The sequence below is a fragment of the Leopardus geoffroyi genome, chromosome A2 (genome assembly GCF_018350155.1).
Source record: "Leopardus geoffroyi isolate Oge1 chromosome A2, O.geoffroyi_Oge1_pat1.0, whole genome shotgun sequence".
Lineage (NCBI taxonomy): Eukaryota > Metazoa > Chordata > Mammalia > Carnivora > Felidae > Leopardus > Leopardus geoffroyi.
In genome coordinates, this window is record NC_059331.1 from 52,495,308 (window position 1) to 52,507,465 (window position 12,158).

General features: G+C 51.1%; 1 protein-coding gene across 1 annotated transcript in view; it reads left to right on the forward strand.

Moving 5' to 3' along the window:
- Positions 1-9,228: 9,228 nt before the first annotated feature.
- SLC6A1 (solute carrier family 6 member 1) overlaps positions 9,229-12,158 on the forward strand; it is a 43,572-nt gene continuing 40,642 nt past the window's right edge. The window contains exon 1 of the mRNA XM_045493807.1: positions 9,229-9,398. The gene's annotated coding sequence lies outside the window, so the exon portion shown is untranslated. The remainder of the gene's footprint in view (positions 9,399-12,158) is intronic.

The following is a 12,158-nucleotide window of genomic DNA, read 5'->3' on the forward strand; positions in this document are numbered from 1 at the left end:
GATTAGATGAGCTCATACACACACAGGGTTCAGTACAGTGCCTGGCACATGGTTCAGGTGGATTGTTTCCGCCGAGGCTCCATGAAGATGGGGTACCTATGACTCAGGCTTAGAGCCCTAAAGAGCATCAAACACCTCTGGCTGTAGTGGCTGGCTCAGGAATGGGCCCAAGCTAGTTAAACGAATGTCAACTCCAGGAAGTTTCTGGGGATGCTGGGAAAAAGAGGGTTTTTCCCGATGAGAAAATGGAGATGTTTGTCTGGAGCTCTTGGGAGCCATACTGTCAACACATGGGAGACAGGCTGCCAGCCCTGAGAAAGGAGGACTAAGAAAGGGAGAGGAGAGACGGAGAGACAGAAAGACAAATACAGACAGAGAAACAGAGAGACAGAGAGACAGAATAGAACCAGCTACACCAACTGGATATACCCTTGACATTTTGGCTGTGCAAGCCAGTAAATTCCATTTGGTATTTTGGGTGGTTTGAGCTCAGATTCCATCTCCTGCAACCAAGAGAATTTGGAATGGAAGCTTGCTCAAGAACTAAGTAGAATGAGCCAGACAGCCATTTAAGATTTTAAAGCCAATGACTTCTTTTATCTTTAGCTGCGCAAAAATTATATCAAACAAAATCCTAAGTAGAAGCCCAGATAATAAAAGTGGATCTGTTCTGGTTGAATCAGACATGTGGGTCCTTGAGATCCCCACTCCCCAACCACCACTCACATGTTACTGACCCGCAGAGGCACCCCCACAGGAAGGTCCAGGGACCAACAGGACCTCAAACCACTGCCCAGTCCCAGCTGAGGAGTCAGGAAACTGATGGGCACACGAAAGCTTCAGAGGCACTACACTGTGGCAGAATCTCCCTTCATGTCAGATGTCTACCACTGGGGGGTTGGAGGGGCTCCAGGTAGTATCTGGGTATGGCATTAAACACCCACAAACATGGAAAGTGACTTCCTCTTCAATTCACTCCCAATCTTTCTGTTCACATCAAAAAGAAATGTTAACACTAAAGAAGGTGTGCTCTTGGGCAAATCACCTCCTGTGACTTGCCCAAGGTCACACATTCAGAGCCATAAATGGAGTCCAGGTGAGCCCCTGACTCTCCCCTCGGCCCCTGGGCTTCTGAAGTTTCAGCCATTCACATGCCACATTGATTTTTTTTTTTTCAACATTCACACCCCAGTTTAGGAATTTTGCCAGATCTGGGCAGTACTCAGATCTCTCTTTAAAGCAACTCTCCTTTAAACGACAGTAAATTTATTGAAAAGGAAACATTTCACCACTGCAAATGGAAAGCTAATATTCCTTGCCAAAATAGAAAGCAACTAAAAATAATTACAATAACAATAATAAGCAAAGAGCAATGCTATTAAATTCTACATTGCAGGAGGGAGTCTAAAGCTGGCTCTTTGTTAAAAAGAGAGATTAGCAAGTATTGGCAAGGTGTTAAAGGCATGGTGGCACTAATCTGAAACTTTCTTTTTGATGTGACAGCCAGGAGCCAGGCTGAAGGAAGCCAAGGAGATAAATCCACCCGTCATCTTTGCTACCCCTCCCCAGTTAAGGCTGGAATCTAAAACTTTTTGGTTTTTAACAAATATAAATAAAGGAGATTGTATAGAACGCAGCATGGACAAAAATCACATCAAATGGTTAAATATTTTGATGGGGTGAGGAGCATAGCTGTCAGATGAAGGAATTAATTAGCCCTTGAACCTTCTGAGTCAAAGACGTTGGTGCACACCCTCCATTTGGCACCAGGGGTGTGAAAGCAGAGCCCTGCACACATCATCTTCAGCCTCCCCAAGGCTCGGTGGGGAACTTCGACACGAGTGCATTTCAAGGGTTCCTTCTTTCCTGTCAAAAGAGGAAGATCTGGGTTCTTTCCACCAAGGATCAAGAGCTCTTAAGTGGGCTACCAAACTTACATACCTACCAAACTTAAACACCTATGACCAGTAATCCCATTCCAGAGACTGGAAAGACAAACCTGCAAGTGAGTCTTGGCTTAAAAATATGTGGCATTTTGGGGTGCCTGGGTGGCTCAGTCAGTTAAGCGCCTGACTTCAGCTCAGGTCATGATCTCGCGGTTCGTGAGTACGAGCCCCGTGTGGGGCTCTGTGCTGACAGCTCAGAGCCTGGAGCCTGCTTTGGATTCTATGTCTCCCTCTCTCTCTGCCCCTCCCTTGCCTGCACCCTTTTGAGGGGCTCTCCCTCTCTCTCTGACAAATAAATGAACATTAAAAAATTTTTAAAAATATGTGGCATTTTATCAGCAAATAAAAGAAGACCACCAACCAGAAATGCATTCACATGTGCACATAAGGGCATATATAAAATATTCCCAGGAGCAGTATCTATAATTGCTCCAAATGGAAAACAATGTAAGTCTTCATAATAGGAAAATACATAAAGAAATTATAGCATAGTCATATAATGGAATACTACATGGCCCTGATAAAGAATAAATTAATTCCTGCACCCAATAGAATGGATGAATCTTACAGACATGACACTGAGTGAAAGAAGCCAGACACGTAAGAAAACAATTCTACTTATATGAAGTTCAAGATCAGAACTAATTCATGATGCTAGAAGTCAGAAGAGTCATTCCTTCTTTGGGTGATGTATTGAGTGGGAATCTCTGGAAAGCTCAAAATGCTGTATCTTGCACATGAAGGTGCGCACATGTAAAATTTCACTGAGCCGTCTACACAAGGTGAGTACTTCTGTGCACGTAATTTTTAAAAAATTTTTCATTGCAGTTTAGTTATCTATAATATTATGTTGATGTGTACAACATAGTGATTATGTACATTACGAAGCGCTCGCCCTAAGTGTAATTACAATCCGTCACTACACGAAGTTGTTACAATTTTATTGACACTTTAAGGCGAATATGTTATACCTCAATTTGAAAACTGTATATAGGCTGCTGGCTGAGCCAACAGGTAAGGTGGGTTGGCTGCTATGGGTGAGGGAGTGAGGCTGGGAAGATCAGGCTGCTGGTGGCTTTGGTCACCAGTTCTGGGCAAGGATGGAATCAAAGAGGCACCCAAGGGCGTGGGCAGTGGGGGAACGACTCTCCCTCCTTTCTCTTAGAAGTGCCCATTTCTCACAGATGCTTATCTCAAAAGCTGCCCGAAGATGCCATGATTTTTAAGGCCACAAAAGCCACTGCTACCTGGGCTGGGCGCGAGATACTTGGTAGTCATGACTTACTGACCCCAGACCACCAGCCAAGGAGCAGGGACACAGCAGCGAGTTTGAGCAGCTTGCCTGAGATCGTCCGGCTGGGAAGGGGTGATCTGGTTTTCAGCCCTTTTGTAACTAACTCTAGAGCTCACGCCTGCATCACATATGAATGTTCTATAGATATATAGAGTCTGTCCCCCCAAATTCCTTACATAGATGTGATGAGAGGATGTGAGGTGGATGACATAGGCGTTGTGACACAGTGTGAGGCTACTATTTGACCTTTGGATGATTCCTTGGGGCGGCGGGGGGGGTCATCTGCCTCCCAAGTGTCATTGACCCTGGGTAATTGACCCAGAGGAAAGCAAAAGCAAAACAGGGGATGACTGTATGCAGCCTGAATACACGTGGGAACTGGCCCAAGCCAGAAGGGCAAGGGCTGATCTGCTGGCATCCAAGCTGAAGCCTGCCGACCAAAGAAGGGTCCATCAGGAAAGGAGGATAAGGGAACAGCATTCCTGGCAGCCAGAATGTCATATGTAAAGGTCCAGAGGTGGGAACCTTTTGAGGGGCCCTGAAACTAGCCCTATGGCTGAATGTAGGTAATGAGTGTGGAAGGAATCTGAGAGTCCTGGGAGACGGTATGAGTCAACAAATACTGAGCCCCTATTGCATGCAGGGCTCCAAGGGACAATGGTCCCTGAATCCACCAAAGGGAGAGTGTAAGTACCTAATGGGAGGCAGGAACAAGACCCATGTGGGGATTTGAAGAAGAAGAAATCACAAACAGCTGGGCCAAAATCCACCAGGCTTCCTGGAGGAATTTGAGACTTATTTCAGCCCTCGACTAGGATCTTGTTGACTGGGAGGCGAAAGCAAGGAGATTGCTCATGAATGGCACCTGAATAATGAAAGTATGTCGAGCATTTGCCAGGCATCAGAGCATTATCTGGCTTTTTCCTAGCAATGTTGTCAGGTAGATGCCATTATGAGTCTCATCTTACAGATGAGGAAACTGAGGCTCAGAAAGTGAGGTCACTTGTCCACGGTCTGTTTAGCTGCAAAGCCCGCACGTCATCCATAGCGGAGGGAGGTTTACTGGGCCACTTCCTCAGGGACAGGCTCAGGCCCCGCTGAGCACAGGCTGCTCTCCGCCCATGCCCATTCGGGGAGTTGCTTCTTTGGAAGTGGCGTTCTGTTGAAGAGTTCGAGCGCAGATCCCAGCACAGTATGACACACACAAATATTTGAACATTCCGCAGCCAGGCCGCTGTCAGGGAGCTGCCCCAGCATGACTCACGGACAGGATAACAAAATGATCTTATGTCCTATTATCCCCCGTGAGGTTTATTGTGGCTTTTCGAGTGATTACACACATTACAGCTGCGGCTCTCTTGCTAATGGGGGAATTTCTGGCATGGAGGGGGGTGTGGTTAAGATAACAGCATCCCTTCAGGAAACAAAACACCACGAAGCTCTGTTTCCCCACAGTGGATGTTTTCTTAGGTGGAAGGGACACATCTCAGATTTACTATAATTTTGGAGAAACTGGAAGAGGGAATTCTGCTGTCCGTGGAGACAGTCTGCTACAAGCAGCAGACAGGGGTTCGGGGTAGGAGGCCTGGGAAAGGCAGTGGGGAGCAGACTTGGACGTCGCCTTCCCCCAAGCCCCTCCCCCAGCAGCCTGGTGACTGGGGATGGCAGAAGGGAAGTGCCATCTTTTTAATTTACAGGTGAGGAAATTGGGGCTCAGAGAGGGAAAGGGACTTGCCCAAGGTGACACAGAGTGTTGGTGACAGCATCCTGACCCCCAGCATCACCTGTGGCCAGATGGGAGGCTCCCTGGGATGGCAGAAACTGCACCCCCCAACCTTTCCATCCCTGCCCCCCCCCCCGCCCTGGGGCAAGATTAATGAGCTTGATGGCCCAGAGTGCTGGCTTTGAGGTGACCCAGCTTGAACTGGGATCTCAGCTCTGCTCCTCTCCTGCTGTGTGACTTTGGGCCAGTGACTCTCTGGGCCTCTTGTTTCCCTACATGTCAGTACTCATCATACAGCAAGCGGTGCTCCAGAAACTAGCAGGTAGCCTTCGTCTTTCTCGCTCAGCCATCACACAGCAAGGTGCTGGCAGGCAAGTTACTGCCTCTCTCTGGGCCTTGATTTACCCATTTGTAAAATCAAAGGATTAGACTAGGTAAAGCAAGGGCCAGTTCCAGTCTGAAGCCCTGTAAGTCTGACTTCATGAATTACTTCACGTCGAGGGAGGGTAAGGACTACAGCAATAATATTAACAATAACCATTTCAATCATTTATTGGGTGTCTACTGTGGGCTGGGATTTCTGTTAGGTGCTAGCCTACCTCCTATCACACCTACACTGCTATAACAGCTCCGTGCTGGTTTCCTGGCTTCCAGTCTTCTCCCCTTCCATCCACCTTGCATACCTGGCCAGTCTCAGCTTTCTTAAACCTCACCTTCCTCTTTTGCTCCAGCACAGTCGCTGGTTCCTCAGTGCCCTCCAAGGTCAAGTCCAATTCTTTAATGTGGTGGTTAAGCCTTCCATGCTCAGGCCATGCCCTCTCTAATGGAATTTCTTATCAACTCTATGGTCTCTTTGTCTGGTCCTCTCCTCTGGTCCTGTGCCTGGTACTCAGAGGTGCTTAATAAACATTCCTTAAATGAATGAACACGTGGGTGTAATGTTTCTCTAAATTAGGCTACTCAAACTTTAGTCATTTGCAAACCACTTATAAGAGTTTTCTGAAATCTGTGCACCGTGTCTATTTTTATTTACTTAAATATTTTTCTTTTTTAGATTAAATAAATGTATCCCAAAAGGAAACTGTACATCATGCTATAACTAGAAGACCAGTATTGCTTGCCAGAAATAGGTCTCCATTAAAAGAAATGCAAGGACAAATGAGCAATGCATTCAGTTCTAACTAGATACTGCTGTCTACCAAGGCTGGAGTCCGAGGGCTTCTCTCTCTTAGCTAAAATGGGATTGGTCAGCACTTTGGAGAAGTGTTAAAGACAGATGAGCACCAACCTGAGACTTACCCATGGACAGAAATAGAATGTCACAGGGAGATGGACACAGAAGAGCATTTGCCCTTCAGGTTATTCTGCTGCAGTGACAATTATCCTAGCTACCACCTGTGGTTGCCAAGCCACACTTTGGGAACACTGCTTAATGGAACCCACCACTGTAGCCCATGGGAGACGCCTGTGAGTTCTCTGGAAGGCTTTAACTGGGGACGTAGGAAGGACATAGAGGTCCTGTATACACCGAACTCAGCCTTATGGCGTAGTGACTCTTACCCAAACCTCAAGGCCCAGGAGACCGTTCTCAGAACTGCACTGAGATAAGAGTTTGTTGTTTGAAACCATCTGCATGGTGGAATAAGGAGCTCTCATCCTTGGAGATGTGCAGATAGATGCTAGACAGTCATGGGGATGGGGGGGGGGCAGGGGACGGAGCAGGGAATGTCGTGAAGATAATTCAAGCATCAGATGGCAGCCTATGAAACTGACCTGACAGCCAGACGTTGCTTTGGTATGTAGGCAAAACACGTACAGCAATGAAAACAGCGGAGAATTAACTTCTGCTCAGGAATCTAGAAAAAAGAGAGACAGTTGCGAGCGAGGTTATCCAGGAGACATGAAGGAAGAAAGGTGGAGGGAAGTGGTGATGATTACTCCTTTATATAGGTAATGTTTCATATTTCTCAATCCAGCTCTTGATTCATCAGGACAATTTTGGCTTTAAGCAACATAAACTGAATTCAAGATTTTAATCATTGACAAAAAAAAGGAATTTAATGGGATTTCAAATAACTAAACAGCCTTCAGGCATGGCTAGATTCAGAGACTCAAACATTTTTCATTAGGACTCGGTCCACTCTCCATCTCGCAGCTCTGCCGTGGTCTCTGCTGGCTTCATTTTCAGGTAGGGTCTGACAAAAATGGTGCGACAAAAAAGGCTGCTGGCATCTCCAGGCTTAAGAACTGTGATGGAGATCAAGCTTCTGTTTGACAATAGTTTTAGCAAAACTCAGGTAGAGCTCTCATTGAGCCAGCCTACGTCACATGTTCCCTTACCCCCACCATTGAGGTCAAGGTGATGTGCTCTGGCTGTGCTTGGGCCACATATCCACCTCTGGAAGGAGGGAACCCCACCTAGCCATAGCAATGTGAATGGAGGAAGAGAAGTTCCCCCAAATCAAAACTGAGGTGCTATCACCTGAAGAAGTAGAAATGAATTTCAGGCAAGCAAAAATAGCTTCCATATTTTGCTACCCTCATATCCTTGCTCAAAGCTGTGCCCCACATCTCCATCCAGGCAGCTCCTAATCATCCCCTGACTCTCAGTTCAAATGGCACTTCCTTGAGGAAACCATCCTCAATCATCCCGAGCTGGCCTGAGATTCCCCTGAAATATATGCTCCTGGCAGAACTTGTCACTCTGGGTTTATTTGACTACTGGACAGAAGCCTATCTCCCATGCTGGACCAAGACCATCTTGAGGTTTGTCTTGTCTACCACTGTGTCCCCAGAGCCTAAGACTATGCTTGGCGAGTAGAAGGAGCTCAGTAAATACTTATTTGAAGCACCACTGGAGGTTAAAAGCATATGGGAGCTAGTGGCCAGTGAAGAGGGGAGGGATGGATGGAAAATATCAAGGAAGATATAGAGGAAAGTATCAGGATTCCATGCTTGTGAGTGAGTGTGGGGAAAGAACCAGGAGAAGTCAGGGTGGCCTTGGGGAGCACTGTGTTGTGGGACCCCAGGATGGATGACCAGAGTGGGGGCAAGTTAGGGTAGAGGATGGCAAGTTAATCAGGAAATGCCAGCCCTGGGGAAAGAGAGAGGATGGTGAAGAGCAGGTCACTCTATGAGTCCTTGAGGGACCCAGAGGGAAGGGCAGCTGTGGCCCCATTCCCAGGAGGCTTTGTGAAAGTGAAGGAGGGGGGGCGATGTCAGGACTTGGCAAAGGGAAGGGAGGGAGTCCTCGGGCATTGGGCTGGGATTGGCTAGGAGAGAGGCTTCTCTGGGACAATCTCTTAAACCTCAAAAACTGGAAGTAGGATGTCTTGGGGGTTCTGCCACCATCCCTTGGGTGTTCTTCCAGGCTGTTTCTCTTTTTAGTCATCTGTTTATCCAACTGTCCTTGCACACACATAGCCACTAGTGTCTCCAAGACCAACTCTTGGTAGCAACCCACCCCTCCCTGCCTACCGCAGGCACGCCCCCCGCCTGGCACCAACAGCATTAGTGAGCTCTAGGTCAGAAGTTGTGGTCCCCTCCTAACAGCGCGGGAGGCTGCCCTGGGGGGAGAGCAGAGGAGGGGTAGGAGTCCACCATCACCGCCACCCACAATGGCTGGGCCTTATGACCTACAGAGAGAAGTGGGTGCCAGAGAAAAACAAAAAGGACAGACCAACAGAAGCAGACTGTAAGGCTGGAAAGAGAAAGGCCAAGAGGGAAATACGGGTTGAAAGGGACTGGGAAACAGAGACCAACACAGGCAGGCTGAGGACCCCAGGCCAAGGCAGGGAAGAGGCCAACAGACCGAAAGAGAAGGAGGGAAGGAATGGGAGGAGGAGGAGGGGGAGAAGGGAGCGGGAGGCGGGGGGGGGGGGGGGGGGGGGAGACGGGAGGGGGTGGGCTGGCAGGGGGAGGGAGGGAGGGAGGAGGGAGAGAAGGAAAGGAGACGGGGAGAAGGAGAGGGGAGAACTGGAAGGCGGGATGGAGAGAGAACGGGGCAGAGGAGGGGAAGGCAGAGAGAGTGGCGACGGCCAGCGGTAGAAGCTGCCGGCGGGGAGGCCGCGGGGCGGCGGCCGCGTGGGGAGCGCGCGGCGCGGGCCGGGGGTAGCGCGGGCGGGGGGCGGGCGGCGGGCTGCGGGCGGTGCCCCTCCCCGGGCTGGGCGGGCTCCCGGAGCAGCGCCCCGCCCCCCCCCGCCCGCGCGCGCTCCCGCCCTCCTTCCCTCGCTCCCTCGCTCCCCCGCCCTGCCCCTTCCCCGCGTCCCTCCGCCCGCCCTCGGAAGACCGAGCGAGGTTGCGGGCGAGCCGCGCCGAGCGGAGGAGCCGAGGAGCGGAGGAGCCGGGAGCGCAGCGCGGCCCGAGCCCGGAGCGCACCGGAGCGGCCGAGCTGCCCGCGCGGCGCCCGCTGCGGGCGGCGCAGCCCGGGCCGCAGGTAGGAACTGGCGGCCGGCGTCGGGGCGCGGGGCACAGAGCCCCGGACGGCCCGGGCAGGTCGGGCTGGGCTGGGTGGGGGCCGACACCCAGATGCCAACCCCGGCGCCTCGCCTCACCTCAGGGCCGCGCGGAGGAGCCCGGGACGCCGCTCCGACCGCCGACGTGAGCCCGGGCCATGCCTCTGGGACGCGCGGGGGCAGGGGGACTCGCGCGAGGGGCGCGAGGGGCGCGAGGGTCGCGAGAGTCTCGTGCCCCTTCCCGGTCGTGGGGCCCCTTGGATCCCCTAACTGGCGCTGGATTCTGTTCAAGCCGTCGAAGCGCCGCGTTCATTCCCTAGGGGACGGCGGGACTCCGGGAGTGAATAATACGAAGAGCGTTTGGGGGGCAGTGCGCCACTTTTCCGTGTCGGGGTCAGCTGCGCCGAGGTAGAGCCGTGCGCCTTATTTATTCTCCAAGGGCTCTGGGCGAGCGACTTGGGCATGGGGCACCTCCGTCCCATCCTGGGGCAGCTCAAGCTCTCAAGAGATGTTGGCTAAAAAGCATACTACAGCCTGGGCCGAGCGCACAGGAGCTCGCGCCGCGCTCTCCACTCCTTTCCTCCGAGCAATGTAGGGTGAGGGGAGTCCCCCAGAGGGCTGGAAGACAGTGTCCCCATGTCGCCGCGGAAACTGTTTTCACCTTATTGTATCCTCATTTATTCTCTGGGGATGGGTAAAGGGAAACTGCTTGCCACGGTTACCCCAGGGCAATGGCCGTAGGGTCTCCATGCTCCCGTCCCTTTGTGCCCACCATCCCCACGGGTGGTGCCCACAGATGCCCTGTTCTAGCTTGGCTTGGTCTTCAGATGAGGAACTTAGACCAGGCAGCTCACTACTAAGGCTCTTAGCTAATCTTTTTGCAAAATAGACATGGACCCCAAGGAGAAAATTGGGTTTTAAAAAGCCAAATGATACAGCCCTGTTTCTTCTTCCTGATATGGGTCTGGAGCACTCGCTCCCTCTCCCAGAAACCCCAACCTCATCCCCCATGAACTGGGGTGGAGGGGGAAAGCGCTGAGCAAAATGGCCCCTGAGCTTTGGTGACACCCCCAAAATCCATGGACTTTGGAGTCGACCTTCATTTTTCTGTGACACACAAAGTGGGTTTTTGGCAAGAGAGGAGGTGGTTGGTGAGAGGGGGTGTTGGGTGCTGGATATTGTTCAGATTTTTCTCTCTCTTTGGGAACTTTGGGGAAAATGTATACATAAGGGAGTCTGAAAAGCCTGCCCAACTCCCAAATTCCAGAACAAAGGAGATCAGTGGGAACTACAGGCAACTTGCACCCTCTGTCTGTCTGTCTCTCTTTCTCTCTCTCTCTCTCTGGAGCACTCTCTCAGGGAAGGGTTGACCCAGCCTCTGCTCTGGTTCTGGTTGGAGCGGTCTCAGACCCTCCCCCCAGGCAAAGGAGGAAGAGGAGACATTGCCCTTAGAGATGCAAGTCCTTGGAGGAGTGGGAGGGACTTTCCCCCAGAGCATCCAGGGCAAAATGGCTGAGCCTCTCTTGAGTCTCAGAAATAAATTGTCAGGCAAGCAGCAAACAAAGAAAGCGCTCTCTCTCTCTCCAGCCAAGGGCTGGCTCAGTGGCCAGGGCTTGGAGGACAAACAGTGAGTCCCAGGCAGGGGCACACAGCCGGGCTTGTCTGGCAGAGCATCTGGAGAGTGGGGCGATTCCTAAGAACCACAACAGGAGAGAGGCAGCTGCTGTGGAGAGAAAGCAGGGACCATCTCTCTTGTGTGCAGCCCTTCCAGAGCCTGGAGATTTGGTGAGAAGTGGCCCACCCAAGAGCTGAGAGGGGCATCTGGAGGCCCAGGAGGAAGCACCTCAGAGGGTAAAGACGGAAGAAAGAGCAAGTCCATCAGAGCTAAAAGAAGCACAATTGCTCTGTCTCCCAGATTTCACATGCCTAGAGATCAGGAACTCCAAACGTTGTAATTTGTTTACGCCTGGTCCAGCTTCATAGCAGGCACTCGGCAAGTGTCTTAGAATAAAGCCTGCATGGATGGAAGGCAATGATGGGCCCGGCGTGGACTGACCTGTGATATCTGTCTGTGTCATGGAGCCAGGGAGGCTATGAAACATGGACTCTGAGACCAGAACCAGCCCTGAGTTGGCCTTAAGCTAGGGTGCTGCCATTATCTGGCCAGGTGACCTTGGATAAGTTCTCATCCCCACTGGAAGCAAAGAATGGAGTACTGAAAGCTTCCAGCATGCCCGGCTCATAAGGCCTCTAATAACCTTGTGCAGCAGGTAGTATTCTAATCCCCACTGCAGAGGTAAGGAAACTGCAGTACAGAGAAGGGAACTGACTTGCCCAAGGTCACCCAGCTAGGAAGAGGCAGGGCAGGGATTTGAACCCTGCTCCTCTGATTTCCTGGCCAACAGTTTGCTCCACGGCTGGGTCTCTGGGCCTCAGTTATCACCTCTATAGAATGAGGTGGAAGGGTAATGGTGAGGATTTAATGATTGACGGTGAGGCCTCTGGGTCTGCTGTCTGAGCAGTGGCTGCTTCTCTACCTTCCCAGCATATGCTAAGAGCTTAAATAAAACACAAATGTCAGGTGGCTTCTGGCCATCACATAAAGACACTGTTCCTAGGCTTGGCTGTGAGCTCGGCAGCTGAGAAAGAGATGTCCCAAGCCACCTGGAATTCAGAGACGTCTTTTTCCCTCCTCCCTTAGCCTGCATATGCATGACAGACCCAGTGCCAACCAGTAAGCC